This window comes from Aedes aegypti, chromosome 1, assembly GCF_002204515.2.
Source record: "Aedes aegypti strain LVP_AGWG chromosome 1, AaegL5.0 Primary Assembly, whole genome shotgun sequence".
NCBI lineage: Eukaryota > Metazoa > Arthropoda > Insecta > Diptera > Culicidae > Aedes > Aedes aegypti.
Window position 1 is genome coordinate 68,510,065 of NC_035107.1, and position 14,294 is coordinate 68,524,358.

At 38.0% G+C, this 14,294-nt stretch overlaps 1 protein-coding gene and 1 non-coding gene across 3 annotated transcripts in view; both read right to left on the reverse strand.

The window, feature by feature from the left end:
- LOC5564151 (serine/threonine-protein kinase tousled-like 2) overlaps nucleotides 1–14,294 on the reverse strand; it is a 397,741-nt gene that overhangs the window by 290,421 nt on the left and 93,026 nt on the right. The gene's annotated exons all lie outside the window — the stretch shown is intronic.
- On the reverse strand, nucleotides 8,873–8,945 carry Trnas-aga. The gene has a single exon. It is a non-coding gene; the product is annotated as a tRNA-Ser (tRNA).

Consider the following 14,294-nt stretch of genomic DNA (forward strand, 5'->3'; position numbering starts at 1 on the left):
CTTGTCAATCGAAGAGTAAGATCTACGAATTGTACGGCCATCTATGCTCATGATCATACTCATTCTGTCAGGATGACAAACAGAGCTCTAAATAGCTCATTAATGATTTCACGGTTACGAGCAATCAACAACAGGTAGTAGCTCATTTGGCATAAAGTCGTTTGGCATAAAGCCGTTTGGTATAAATTCGTTTGGCATAATGGTCATTTGGCATAAAGTCGTTTGGCATAATGAGTCTGAAATCAAGAATTTCTTAAGATGACATTCGTTTTTACGTTTCTATTGAATCTTTCTGATGATATCACGCTTGTTTTTATAGTCATGATACAAAATGATACTTTATTCAACAATCACATGCTCTTGATTAAACTAAAGCATATTAGGAAAGTTATTGTCAATAATATTTTATAATATACCCAGAAATTACCCTTCTTTCAAATATTAATTCTTCTTTTAAGTTTCGCTATTGGAATATTTTTTTTGCACTAAAGATTTTGATAGCACAAATTCACCCTTCTTTCACACGTTCTAGTTTTTTTTTTCTAAATATGATGAAACTATAATTATAGGTATTAAAACCGTTAATTTAAAATTTAAATAAATTTCACCATCTTTTATACATAGGCTGTTCTTTGGAGCTATATTTTTTAAATATTTTATTGTTTTCAAGAGACAAAAGTGTGGCATTCGATAACATTGATGTGCTCAAGTTATCAGCGAATGGAGACATCGTTTACTGCAGTTGCTTCGATGGGTTGTGCTACTTTTCCCCGAATGTCGGTTTCCCGAATGTCGTTTCCCTCAACGCCAGTTCCCCGAAAAGTTTGTAGCACTCATAATTGTCGTAACTTTATACATTTCAGGGTGGTGAACGAACTGGCCATATAATATGCACCCTTCTTTATTTAATTGGCGATTATTTCGAGCTTTACCGTCCTCATCATTTTTGCCAACATGTGTATAACCGAGAATGACAGAATACCTCCTTCTTTTGATTGCTTATCGTACTTTCTCGTTCATTATCCAGCCACTGAATCATAAATTTTCCCTTCTTTTAAAAATATGTTGTTCTTTATATTTATACTATTTTAAATTTTATTATTTATATTTTGCTGGTCTATCATTTTTTGCAAGACGTGCTGTTGTAATGATAATTACTTTAGAACCTGCCAATATTCAACTTTTTTTTGCAAACGCATGATCTCCTTTCGAACTATGCTGGAAAAATATTATCTCAATCACAAATTTCCCCTTCTTTCGATAATAGACGGTGTTTTTGATGTACACTTCAAAAATTAATAAATTTATATTGAATGGTTGAAAAGTTTTGCCACAAATGATTTCTTTTAAAAATGTTTTGTACATTGGAGTTATGCTGTGAGAAGAGAGCCGCGTTAGAGCCTTAAACATTTTAAACGAAAAATAATCTGCTCTTATATATAAGCTATTTTTTTTCATTATGCTGCAATAATAGATCTTTGGAGCTTTTTATATTTTGCAAATAAATTTTCCCATCTTTTTTCGAGTGCTACGTCCAATCTGGAACAGAGCTTGATCTGCAGCGAAATATTCTATGAGTGTTCCCATTATGAATTACTGCGAACTTTCTTTGCCAATTTACAAATATGTATATCGTAACATGCTCATTGATACTCTGGGATGTAGAAAAAAATAATATTCCGAAAAGATCTTCCACCAGACCCGTCACGAGTTTTATTTAGTAATGCTATCCAATGTCACAACAATTTTTGGCATTCATAGGTTGGAAAATCTCTGAACGAACACCACGCTTGTTGAGAACCTACCAAAAATGTTTGTAATGGGCTCGGTAGTGTTGATCTCGGTAAAAGCTTCAAAAATGCCGATATTTATTCTAAGTCAATGATCATGCCAAACGGCCATTATGCCAAATGACCATTATGCCAAACGGCTATTATGCCAAACGACCTGATGCCAAACGACCTTATGCCAAACGACTTTATGCCAAACGGGGTACAATCCAACAACAAAATCATATCGTGATTGTCTCATTACGACAATATAAATCACGATTTTATGATTTCAAAACATGATGTATTTTCATAACTTGATAACACACGTGAATCATTATCATGTTATAGAGATTCTTGTTTCTACTCGTGTATTAGACAAAGATTCCTGCAATAATATTCCTGGAGTTTGCACATAATTCTTCCAGAATAAGTCTGTTCGCAGGAATGAACCATCTTGGCAAAACTTAGCTTATATTATTTAACATTAGCATTAGCAATGAGCAATTCGCACAAATTCGTAGGTGGTACAGTCCTAGACCGTTGTTGTATGAGGGTAGCCTCCTTCCCGTCCGTAACCAAAGCCAGAGATTTGGGACTAAACCCTGCTTGTTAGACAAGAATGAAGCATCCTCCAACAGTCGAGAGCTGTCCTGGCCACGTCCTTGCGAATGCTGGAGATTGGGGAGGGATGGTTAAATGAACACCTACTTAAAAAAGATGCAGAGAACTCTACGACCTCTCATAGGTGTTACGGGATGTTGTGGAGTGTTAATGGGAAAGGTAAGGCCATAGGATACGTTCGGTAGACGTTCTGGCAAACAAGTGAATAATACTGGTGCATTGGCCACATATCGGAACAAACTCACCAAATTCTTTCTTCGAATTCCCTCATTCCCAAATCATCGCTTGTCTCTCACACGCATAGAAGGCTATTTGCATCTAACTGCTGCAAAGCACTGGAGACTCCACCATCTTTTCGTCTTTTCACTTAATCCAGGTGGCGTAGTTCCAGTAAAATCACGAAAAACGAGTGTGAAAAACACCTGCCAAAAGGACACTTGCGATTGTTCGACCGAACCACCAGTGGAATCACATAATTATAAACTTTGCGACACACACACTTTCATTATTTTATTTCACATTTGTTCATAGAAAATTTTCAATCGGCATTTTTATTCTATTTTTTGCCAGCCAAGCTAAAAACAAAGGAAAAAGAAAGCGGAACCGAAGTAAACGTGACAGAAAATTCGAAACGCAGCCGCCCGCGCGCATTCATTACTTAGCTTACATTATCGACAGAAATCCACCAAGAATCGCCTGGAAGCCAACAAGAATATCCTTAGCAGTTTTTCAAGAATTTTGTTATGAATTTAGCAACGATTTGAACAAATGGAAGAAATGTATCAGATTCAAAATTGGAATGCATGAATGATTTCGTCAAGCGATTATTTGAATATTTCTTTGTAATTGTTCAATGTTTCATTAAATAATTGTTAAGAATCTTAACAAACATTCGCTTAAGGATTTTATCACAAAATGGAAAAAAAGCTCTTGCAGGAGGCGATTTCCCTATGTATTCATATTCATTGAGAATTTTGTTTATAAATTCATCAAAAATTTGTTCGAGAAACTGTCAAATGTATTGTCTAAGGTTTCTCTTGGAGATCTTCAGAGATTCTTCTAGAATATGTCCAGAATAAGCTAGGATTCTTCAAGAATTCAACAAAAACTTTGCTAGCAATCTGCTTAGGCAAAATTTCGCAAAGGATTTCTCCAATTACTACGAATGTAGGACTACGAATGTAAATCAATGCAATGAAAATTATTTCATCACAAAAAGTATTATGGTTATAAGGAACATACAGGGGATAGGCAAAATTATTGAGATAGGCAAAATTTTGCTTAAATTCAAATGCTTATAACTTTATGAAAAAATAGATGAAATTGCATGCAACCGGAAGTAGTCGACGGCAAATTTGGTCTAGTTTCAGAAACATGCTCGGCCATACAAATTGGCCACCGGACACCGGACATGTTTCGGATTTTCCGAGGTTATGTCCAAATGGCATATTTTCCGTCGCTTGTATTTTTGTGCGGTGTGGAGTTGTATAGATGTTTACAATTTTCCTAGAATCTAGAACTAATAGGAAGTTTAATGCCGGCAGACTCAGATTGGTTAAAATATTCAGAAATATGACCATTTAGGGGCCCAGATAGCCGTAGCGGTAAACGCGCAGCTATTTAGCACGACCAAGCTGAGGGTCGTGGGTTCGAATCCCACCAGTCGAGGATCTTTCCGGGTTGGAAATTTTCTCGACTTCCCAGGGCATAGAGTATCTTCGTACCTGCCACACGATATACACATGCAAGAATGGTCATTGGCATAATAAGCTCTCAGTTAATAACTGTGGAAGTGCTCATTAGAACACTAAGCTGAGAAGCAGGCTCTGTCCCAGTGGGGACGTAACGTCAGAAAGAGGAAGAAGACCATTTCCGTAAAACTGGTTCCATTTTTTTGATCAGTCTTGTTTGTATTTCTTATAATGTAAAGTGGGCATCAATATTTAAACTTCAAAATGATCTTTCCAGCAGCATATTCAGAACCATCATATGCATTGACCACTTTATAATAGGTTCCAGGTACCGTAATCCGGGGTATCATTGATCAGTGGGGTAACAATGATCGGAATGACTCATCTCGTAAAAAGTTCGTATTACCAGTTATGAACGGAACATTTCCAAATTATGATTGGTGCTTCTCTTTTTTGTATTCTTGAGCTAATAAAAGTGAATATTTTTGCGAAAATTGCGTTAACTTTATGCGTAAATTTGTCAATTTTTCGAAATAATGATTCTAATGGTTAAGGATGACACTACCGAAGATTCATGTCTCACAGAAGTTCTGCAAACGATATAAGCAAGGGAAATGTGGTTCTTACTAAAAATGGCATCACCGAAAACGATTCCGTTGTCAAAACTTTTATAAGTATGCTTAATTAGCCAGCATCACCGAATTACTATTGAGAATGTAAAATTCCCTTTGGAAATTGCCTATTTTAGGCGTTTTTGGTGTTTCGAGGTGTTTTTAATTTTGAATTAACTCAAAAAGTAAATGACTTGTAAGCGTTTGGTCTTCATATTCTTCAGCTTCAGGGCCATGATTTAAGTAAGTAACGACATTTTCAATATTACCGAACGTTGTATACATAGGTGATCAATGTTACCCCATATCAGCTAAATAAAAAATTCGCTTAAAACATTTATTTTAACATGCTTAAATTTTTCAATAAACAAAATACAGTATATAGGTTCGAGCTATGGGTGCCAGTACTTGTTTTAAAAATATAAAATTTGCAGCATTTGCAATTTCAAACGAAATATTGAAGAAACATTCAGAAAAATGATCAATGTTACCCCGGATTACGGTACCCTGGGGATGTGGCCAACATATCTGGAACCATATCAATATGGACATCAAACTTCAATATTTTCAAAGGGTGTGCTTCCCGAAGCATTTTTGGCGCCATGACCACTGTAGGGTAGGTTCCAGGTGCCCTAGGAGAAGTGGCCAATTAGGCAGCCACGACCACTGTATAGTAAGGGGGATGTGGTCATGTTACGAATTGGCCACTTCTCCAGGGACCCCTGGAATCTACTATAGTAATAATGAATCTTCGAGCTGTTTAGTAGAATACCTATAAGTAGATGAAAAAACCGAATTTAGTACTACAGTGATACCTCCATGAGTCGATGTTCCATGACTCGATATCGACTCATGGAACCATACTAGAAACCAAATTTCATGGTTACTACGATGGTCCCTTTAAGCAGCTTTCCACAGGATTGCTGTTCCATTACTCGATATTTCCATGAGTCGATGGTCCCTTCAATATCGACTCATGGAGGTTTCACTGTATATCATTTAATTCCACTGTATCCTTTAACCAGGGTGTCGACTCAATTTTGAAAATAAAATTCCCTGACTTTCCCTGACCTTCCAGTCATTTTCCAGAAAAGTTCCAGACCATTGGTTGGTTAATTTGAACCGAAAAAAGTACGATTTTTACAAGATACATATTCGACGATTTTTATGATGTTTATGTTATAGGTCGTATGAATAAACTGATCAAAAGCTTTTACTTTATTGAGATATATGTACTTGCCAGATGACATTCTTGAACGTGCATTCAAGTTGATGTGAAACAACAATTGAGAATCTATTTACTTTTCAAACTTGAAGATCCGTATGAACAAAGATGTTCTCGGCTAGTGAACTACCTCAGACCTAATTTCAAATTTTAGGCATGAATGAAAATTTTGGACTCCTTCCTGATTATGAATTTTTTATACAAGAGGCAACACTATTACTGGGGACGGACCTGGTGTAGTGGTTAGAACACACGCCTCTCACGCCGAGGACCTGGGATCGAATCCCATCCCCGAGATAGTCACTGACAAAAAAAAAGGTGTCCTTCGGAAGGGAAGTAAAGCCGTTGGTCCCGAGATGAACTAGCCCAGGGCTAAAAATCTCGTTAATAAAGATAAAAAAAACACTATTACGATCATCCACCATACTTTTTTAGTGGAAGAAAGCTATCCTAAGATTTGGCTATTTCTTTTTCCAGGCAAAATTCTAGCCATTGCCATAGAACTTTCTTGGAGAATTGCTTCAAGGAATTCCACATAGATTGCTCAGAAATTCTTCTAGAAATTCTTAAGATATTTTTCCAGATATTCCTCCAATACTTCTCACTGAACTCTTGAAAGATTTCTCCAGAAGCTCCTTATCTCCAAGATTCTCTAAAATTGTTAGAGAATTTCTTTTTTCAGTCTTAAATATTTCTAAAAATAGCATTTGGAATTGCTAGAAATATTTCAGGAATGCTTATAAAAATATTTTTCAAGATGACACAGATTTTTTCCTAATTGTTTTCATTTTTTTTTTTCTTAGAATATCTTTGATAATTTTTCACGATGATTCATTACAGGTATTTTTTTAGGTAATATTTTAGGATTACGATATGAATTACCCTTAGCTTTTCTCCCCGAAAAAAATATCTAAATATTCTCAACGGAATGCATTCAGGGCTTGAACAATGCGCTGATTAGAAGATTTCTAATGTTTCTCTTGAATTTGTCGTACCTTTAGCAATGCTCCGAGGAACTCTTCTAAGAATTCATCTACGAGTATCTCTAAGTAATATCATAAAATATCAATAGATTATCAAGATTATTTCAAATGATATTGCTGAAATTTCTGCTTTTCAATGATTTTCTGGATTACTAAAAATAATCGAGGAAGTTTAAGAATCATCCTCAGAATTTCTGGGTCCTGGTTCCTTGCTCGAGTGGTTAGAGTCCACGGCTACAAAGCAAAGCCATGCTGAAGGTGTATTGATTTAGCATGATCAATTACTTTGTTGTACTATTGATATTTTTTCCCTGACCTCAAGTGAAATTCCCTGATTTTCCCTGACTTTCCAGGTCAAAACTAAATTCCCTTGCATTCCCTGACTTTCCAGGTTTTTCCAGGTAGTCGACACCCTGTTTAACAGATACGGAAATGACCATAGTTCTTAAAACTTTCAACGAATCTTAATGCGTCCGGCGGCATTCAACTTCCTATTTTTTTCTAGTTGTTAGGAAAACCACATCGCACAACAATACTTGAAGAAAAAAAAATCACATGACCATATTACCCAATGATATCTTGCTCTTTCAATTTAATGTCATTGTTAATATAGATGTGCATTGCATAAACGTCAATGGTGCGTTGAGCTTCTTGGTAACAGTGTTGCCAGAAAAAATAACCGGAAAAAATATGTTTAAAAATAGAAAAATACCAAAATATTACGAAAAATTAAGATCAGGAATGTCTTAAAACACGTTATAAGACAAATACGTTAGAATAAAAATTAATATTGGAAAATAAATCATATTTAGAAAACTTTATTGAATATATTTCAATAACAAATTCAAGGTTCTTGAGGACATTTCATGAATTCTCGTAATGTAGCAAGGTAAAAATGTTAAAATTTCCAATTATTTTGCGTTACCTGTTTGATATTGTTCCAAGAGCATCATTGTCCAATTCCCTGGGCAAAGGCACAACATTGTGATCTGCTTGATTACTAACAGGCAGGGTAGACAATCGTCGTCGTCAAATGGAAAAAGTTGACCATGAAACTAAAAGAAGAATCGTCACCGTCACTTAACCAGCCTATTTACCGCCAGCGATCCGGCACATACAGGATGTTCCGAAATTATTCGAACAACAAAATATGCGAAAGCTGATCTCGCATTGAAAACAACAGAAGACCAATGTCCGTGTACTTTTTTTCAATACATTTAAATGTTAACATGAAAAACAATTTTAAATAATTTTGAAAAGATTGCTACTTACTAACATGGACAAATTTAATTTTTTTTGGTACGTTTTTCCTGAGAACTGCTAGTCATACTAGCAATGTTTTTTTTTTCTAAAATCTATAATAGATGAATCCTAGTGTCCTATTATAATTTGAAGTAACCTGCAGGTCATTGGCTTCAAGTTGGGCTGGAAATATAAAAGTGTACGGTTCAAATTCAGAGAGTTTATGGAAATTTCTCTTTCGTCATGAAGCTCCAAAAACAGCTGTCTTCAAGACCACTCAACAAATTTAACGTTCTTCTTCTTTCTGGCGTTACGTCCCAACTGGGACAGAGCCTGCTTCTCAGATTAGTGTTCTTATGAGCACTTCCACAGTTATTAACTGAGAGATTTCTATGCCGATTGACCATTTTTGCATGTGTATATCGTGTGGCAGGTACGAAGATACTCTATGCCCTGGGAATCGAGAAAATTTCCTTTACGAAAAGATCCTCGACCAGCGGGATTCGAACCCACGACCCTCAGCATGGTCATGCTGAATAGCTGCGCGTTTACCGCTACGGCTATCTGGGCCCCAAATTTAACGTACTTGTTTTTAATTATGAATCGTGGTTTACGGCTAACCAGCCGAGTGGAAGTTTAACAACTACCGAAAAGCTAAACATTACATATAATCTGCAATTGGATTAGATGGACAAATTGATGTGAAGATTTGCGAAAAAGTTACACGTCTTCTCAGTGAGAATCGAACTCACGACTCCCGATCTCTAGTTGGGGCGCGTTAACCACTACGCCATGAGAGGACTCATGAACGCAGAAGTTAACCTGAATTCTATTTATTGAGCTGAAATCGAATTCAGGTTAACTTCTGCGTTCATGAGTCCTCTCATGGCGTAGTGGTTAACGCGCCCCAACTAGAGATCGGGGAGTCGTGAGTTCGATTCTCACTGAGAAGACGTGTAACTTTTTCGCAAATCTTCACATCAATTTGTCCATCTAATCCAATTGCAGATTATATGTAATGTTTAGCTTTTCGGTAGTTGTTAAATTTAACGTGATTACACGAATATTTGAAATCACAAGTGTGTCAAACTTACTGCTTTAAAATATAATAGGTCAATGTATTCAACCATGCAAGAATACTGAATTTATTCCGCTTGATTACATAGAGCAATGTCTTCAAAGTTTGTACGGATAATTTGCGGACACCCTGTAGGCTCGGCGTCATGACGAACAAATAAGCTTCCTTCGTGATAGTCGAATCTTCATTCGGGAGCTCTGAGTCGACTAAACATATGAATTGTGTCGTCGACGTATTTGAGCCTTTTTTTGAAAAAAAAAGAAAACAAAAAAAACACGTCTGGTATCGAAAAAACGACCTCTGGATCGTCAACTCCACGCGCTTACCAACAGAGAACATTGATACTTAGCGTACCTGAGGGAATAAGGCGGTATAGGAGGAGAAGAATGCTGTGCAAGCATGGTACCCTCATTGGGGAAACCAGAAGCTCAACGTATTTCGCAAAGGCTTCTTGCCGCGGCTGAAATGTGCGATGGAAAGGTGAGAGCAGCACTACGATGAACACCCAAATGGCACAGTGAACACAGGCACAGAGTCGAGAGGGCGAAGGTAATGGCTATGTCTGTACAGTGAACAGTGGAAGCCAACCAGCTCACGATGAGATAAAAAAAATGCTACAAACGGAAGTGTAGAAACCAGGGTTGGTAACCATCGGTTTCGTCACTGACCGATGACGAAAAATTGAGAAAAATATTCAGTGCGTAAAAGATCGTCATTTTCTTTGTCTTCAATGACTGGCAAGGAGATCACGACGAAACAAAGCCGCAAAAAGTCCACGAGTAATATTTTTCGTCACTCTTCCCGTCACCCCTCCACATTGATCCAACATAAGCTTCTAATCGTCACCGAGCGCACAATTGCAGACAAAGAGAGTCTGAGCTACAAACTACTAGTCAACAAGGTGTCTTGTGTTAGCAATTGGGCAAACGTAACTTCAAGAAGTTGTGTTAGCCCTGTCGGTAGGCGCGTGCTACTGATAATCTAAAGGTTTTTTGTTCAACTCCGGAAGCGCGCAGATTTTTTTTTTTTTGCGAGTTCCTTTTTTGGTCGGCCTTCGTATTGGCACCGATTAGTTGTCTGCCTTTCCATTCAAGCTAAACATGTTCAACGAAAACACATACAGAGAGAAACGTCAAAGATTTTTCGTCGCGACGAGGTGCTTGGTTGCTGGTAGTTGGGCTTCTAAGTTTGCGCTGAGCTGAGGTAGTGACGAAAACTTTTTATTTTTTGTCACCGTCACTGATAGTCTGTCGAATCCGGCGACTAATAACAACCCTGGTAGAAACTATTGTGTAATAGTTACGCAAAACACCGCGTACAGAGTGCTAGTCCAGAGTATCTTCCGTCGTCTATCACCTATGGCAAACGAGTTTGTGGGAAGTTATCAAGCGAGTTTCATCGACTATCGATCGGCAACGGACCTTATCTTTTTCCTGTGTAAAATACTCCATAGAAATCGTGAATGCTGTGTCCCTACGCACTACCTGTTCAACGATTTCTAGACGGCATTCGACGGTATTGATCGTGTAGAAGTATGGAATTTCACGAACAATAACAGCTGTTCCGGGAAGCTTACAAGTTTAATAAGAGCAACATGGACGGTGTACAAAACTGCGTGAAGATCTCGGGTTCGTTCGAATCCCGCAAAGGAATAACTCAGGGATGGAATTTCGTGCCTGCTGTTCAATATTGTGCTTGAATGTTTCGTGCGGAGAGCCACGCTCAACAGTGGAGGAAAAAAAATTCCAAGATCCAGTCAGTTTGTTTGCTTCGCAGGCAACATGAATATTATTCGGAGAAAATTCGATACAGTGGCGTATTTGTTCGCCAATATTATTGTGACCACTGCACATGCTGGTAGGCATAACTGAGCGCAACAAGGGGCTAAAATCGGATAGATATGCAGAGCAGGACATGTTGACCATGTAAAAACGACGCTCGCTTCAAATCCGGTCGGAACAAAAAGCTTGAAGCGGAGTGAGCTAGGTGCATTGACCAGGTGCATCAGAACCTGAAGAGCGTGGGTCGCAACTAACGATGGAGAGAGGCAGTCATGAACCCAGTCAATTGGTGAAATACCAAAAATCCACATCATGCGCCTAAGTGTAACCAAATTCATTCGAAACAGGCACGTTTTCCGTGAATAATAGTCTTGTTGGTCAGAAATAAATGATCAGCTTTAGGTTTGGTTTCAAAAATGTGTTGAGCGATTCATTCTTAAGCTTATACAACATTTTGTGTACTCAAAGTTTAAGTGTAATCTTAGTACCAGTTGAAATTTAACAACTAAATTATTCAAGGATTATTTTAATGCAAAACTGACTTTTGATAATAATAAAACAGTGTATAATCATCGTCTGACATCTAAAGTCTGTTAAACTTAAACACATGTGAAAGAAAATGTTATTTGCTCCCGAATTAATCATGTTCGCCCCAATGACTTGTTGAGTTTCAAACTTTTCGAAATGAGAATGTGATTTAGTCTATACACTTCATACACGCTAGCCAGCAGAATAGTTGCTACGGCACTATTACGACACTTTTCAAAATAACTAGGAATTATCGAGGAATAGTTTCTTGATTGGATTGGGATGTTTAAAAGATGATCTCAAATACTAGGAAATTCATGAGATAAATGGTGATACAAAATAAGATTACTTACTGTAACATATGAAACGATTCCTTCAATATAGTTAAGACCACTCACCTGGAAAAAAAAGAAAGCAAAGAAAAATGTTAAATTTATTTCATTAAAACGGAAAACAACAAGCAACTGAGATCGATCCGCCATCTTTTGGCGGGTGCTTTTCTATCAGTACAATTATTGCAAACAGAGGTGATTGTGGAGTATACTATACATAAATCAATGGAACGGCTCTCTTCAAGCGCTGCCTGTGTAGAGGCCGTGTGCAAGTGAACGTCGTCATTCCAACAGATTCCACCCCTCCTCGAGTGCACGCTTAAACGAAGATACGCAAAATTGATTACGATCAAGCTCTTCTGGACCAACTCATCGTGGGTGTAATTTTAATACATTTCTTCTTCTTTTGCGCAAAGTATATGACACATCAAGAAGCTTCGCAAAGCTAAGCATCTCTTTGTTTTATGTTTAGCAAATTACACACAAGTGTGTTGGTCCAGAAGAGTCCGATTTTGTGTAACTTTATTTTAGAGAGTGTGGTCCCTTCTCTCCATCTGTTGTTCGGCGCAATTTCCGCAGCCCGCACATTCAAAATCCCACATCGGCCAGTAATCGCCGTCATATTGTAGGCAGAGCAGGTAAAGAGGCTGAAAAATGAAACAGCATTGACCATTGGGCCGAATTGAAGAAGCGACGAAGAAAACCGAAACACGCGAATGACCTTTCCGCATTTTTTTTTTTCGAAGCGAGGTACCATTTTCATCATCATCATCGCCATCATTACCATTGCCAGTCATGACGATTACCAAGATGGACCAAGACCCAACTGCATACCAAAAGACGATGACGACAGTCGAATTGATTGAGAGATTTGCTGACCGCAGCCGCCCCAGCAACTGACATCGACACCGAAATGAGACTTGACGACGACCCAAGACGAGAGTCCAGCCCATCTTCAGCCAAGTGACTGGGTATTAGGGTGCCCCAAATGGAATGAACATGTTCGAAAAGTCATAGTGCTCAATCCTAGAATGAAAACTATGCTTTTGAATAGCTTTTTTGTAGAACAAACAAACTTTTTTTCATTTAGAGTTTTCGCCAGATCTAAAAATAATATTTTTTGATGAAAATTTTCATATTTTGACGTACTAAGTCGATTCGGCTAAACCTCTAAACATATTTTTAGACAATTGCTTTGTTCCAAAATAATACTATAAATAAGCATATCTTTCATTCTCAAATTGAGTAGCATGATTTAAAAAAAAAATCTGGTACACCCTACAGGATATAAGCATCGCATATGAGCCATTTTACGAGACGTTTCGGAACAGCTGATCGCCGCAATGGCGTCAATTGACAGGAGACCTGGGATTAAATCCAACGTGATTTTCAATAACGCCTCATCTTACCAAACGAGGACATGGAGAAAATGACAAAAATGAGATCAAAAAATGTTCGTTACTGTAACATTACACCTAGTTATTGTATCAGCTACCTCTTTGGTACCCATATTGCACATAAAAAAGCACTTTTGTGATCAGAAATATTTTAATAATTTTTCTCCATTTAAGTTTTCGCCTGGATGAAAAGCTACGCTAGAAATGCGCACCGTTATCAACCATCATCATCGCGAATGGCTTATAAGCCATTTTACGAAGCCTGGTCAAATGACAGGAGACCTGGGATTTTTCAATCATCGGCGTCAGTTTTCGCGATGATGATGGTTGATGACTGTGCGCATTTCTAGCGTAGCTTTTCATCCAGGCGAAAACTTAAATGGAGAAAAATTATTAAAATATTTCTGATCACAAAAGTGCTTTTTTATGTGCAATATGGGTAACAAAGAGGTAGCTGATACAATAACTAGGTGTAATGTTGCAGTAACGAACATTTATGGATCTCATTTTTGTCATTTTCTCCATGTCCTCGTTTGGTAAGATGAGGCGTTATTGAAAATCACGCTGGATTTAATCCCAGGTCTCCTGTCAATTGACGCCGTTGCGGCGATCAGCTGTTCCGAAACGTCTCGTAAAATGGCTCATTATCGAGATTCTCAGTCCCGTCCACCTTAGTTGGCAAAGGATGGAGGAAACGGAAGCAAAGCGCAATAGCCCAGATGATGACGACGACGACAACGGCGACGAGATGGAAAACCGCACCAAAATGAGAGAAGAGAAACAAGAAAAAATAAAGTTCGATCAGCGCTACCAACTGCACGGAAAATTTGAACCCGAACGGCTCACCGCCATCCAGTCAGTCATCAGTGGTTTGCACGGGGATGTAAATGAGTATAATATGCCGCGGCCGCCGGTGTGATCACACCACTCACAATAAAGACAAACAAACAATCTACTGCCTTCGGTAACCCGCTACTCTACCTTGACGGGGAACGAGGGGTCGCCGGACAGGGAGCAAAAATTTTGCCATCAC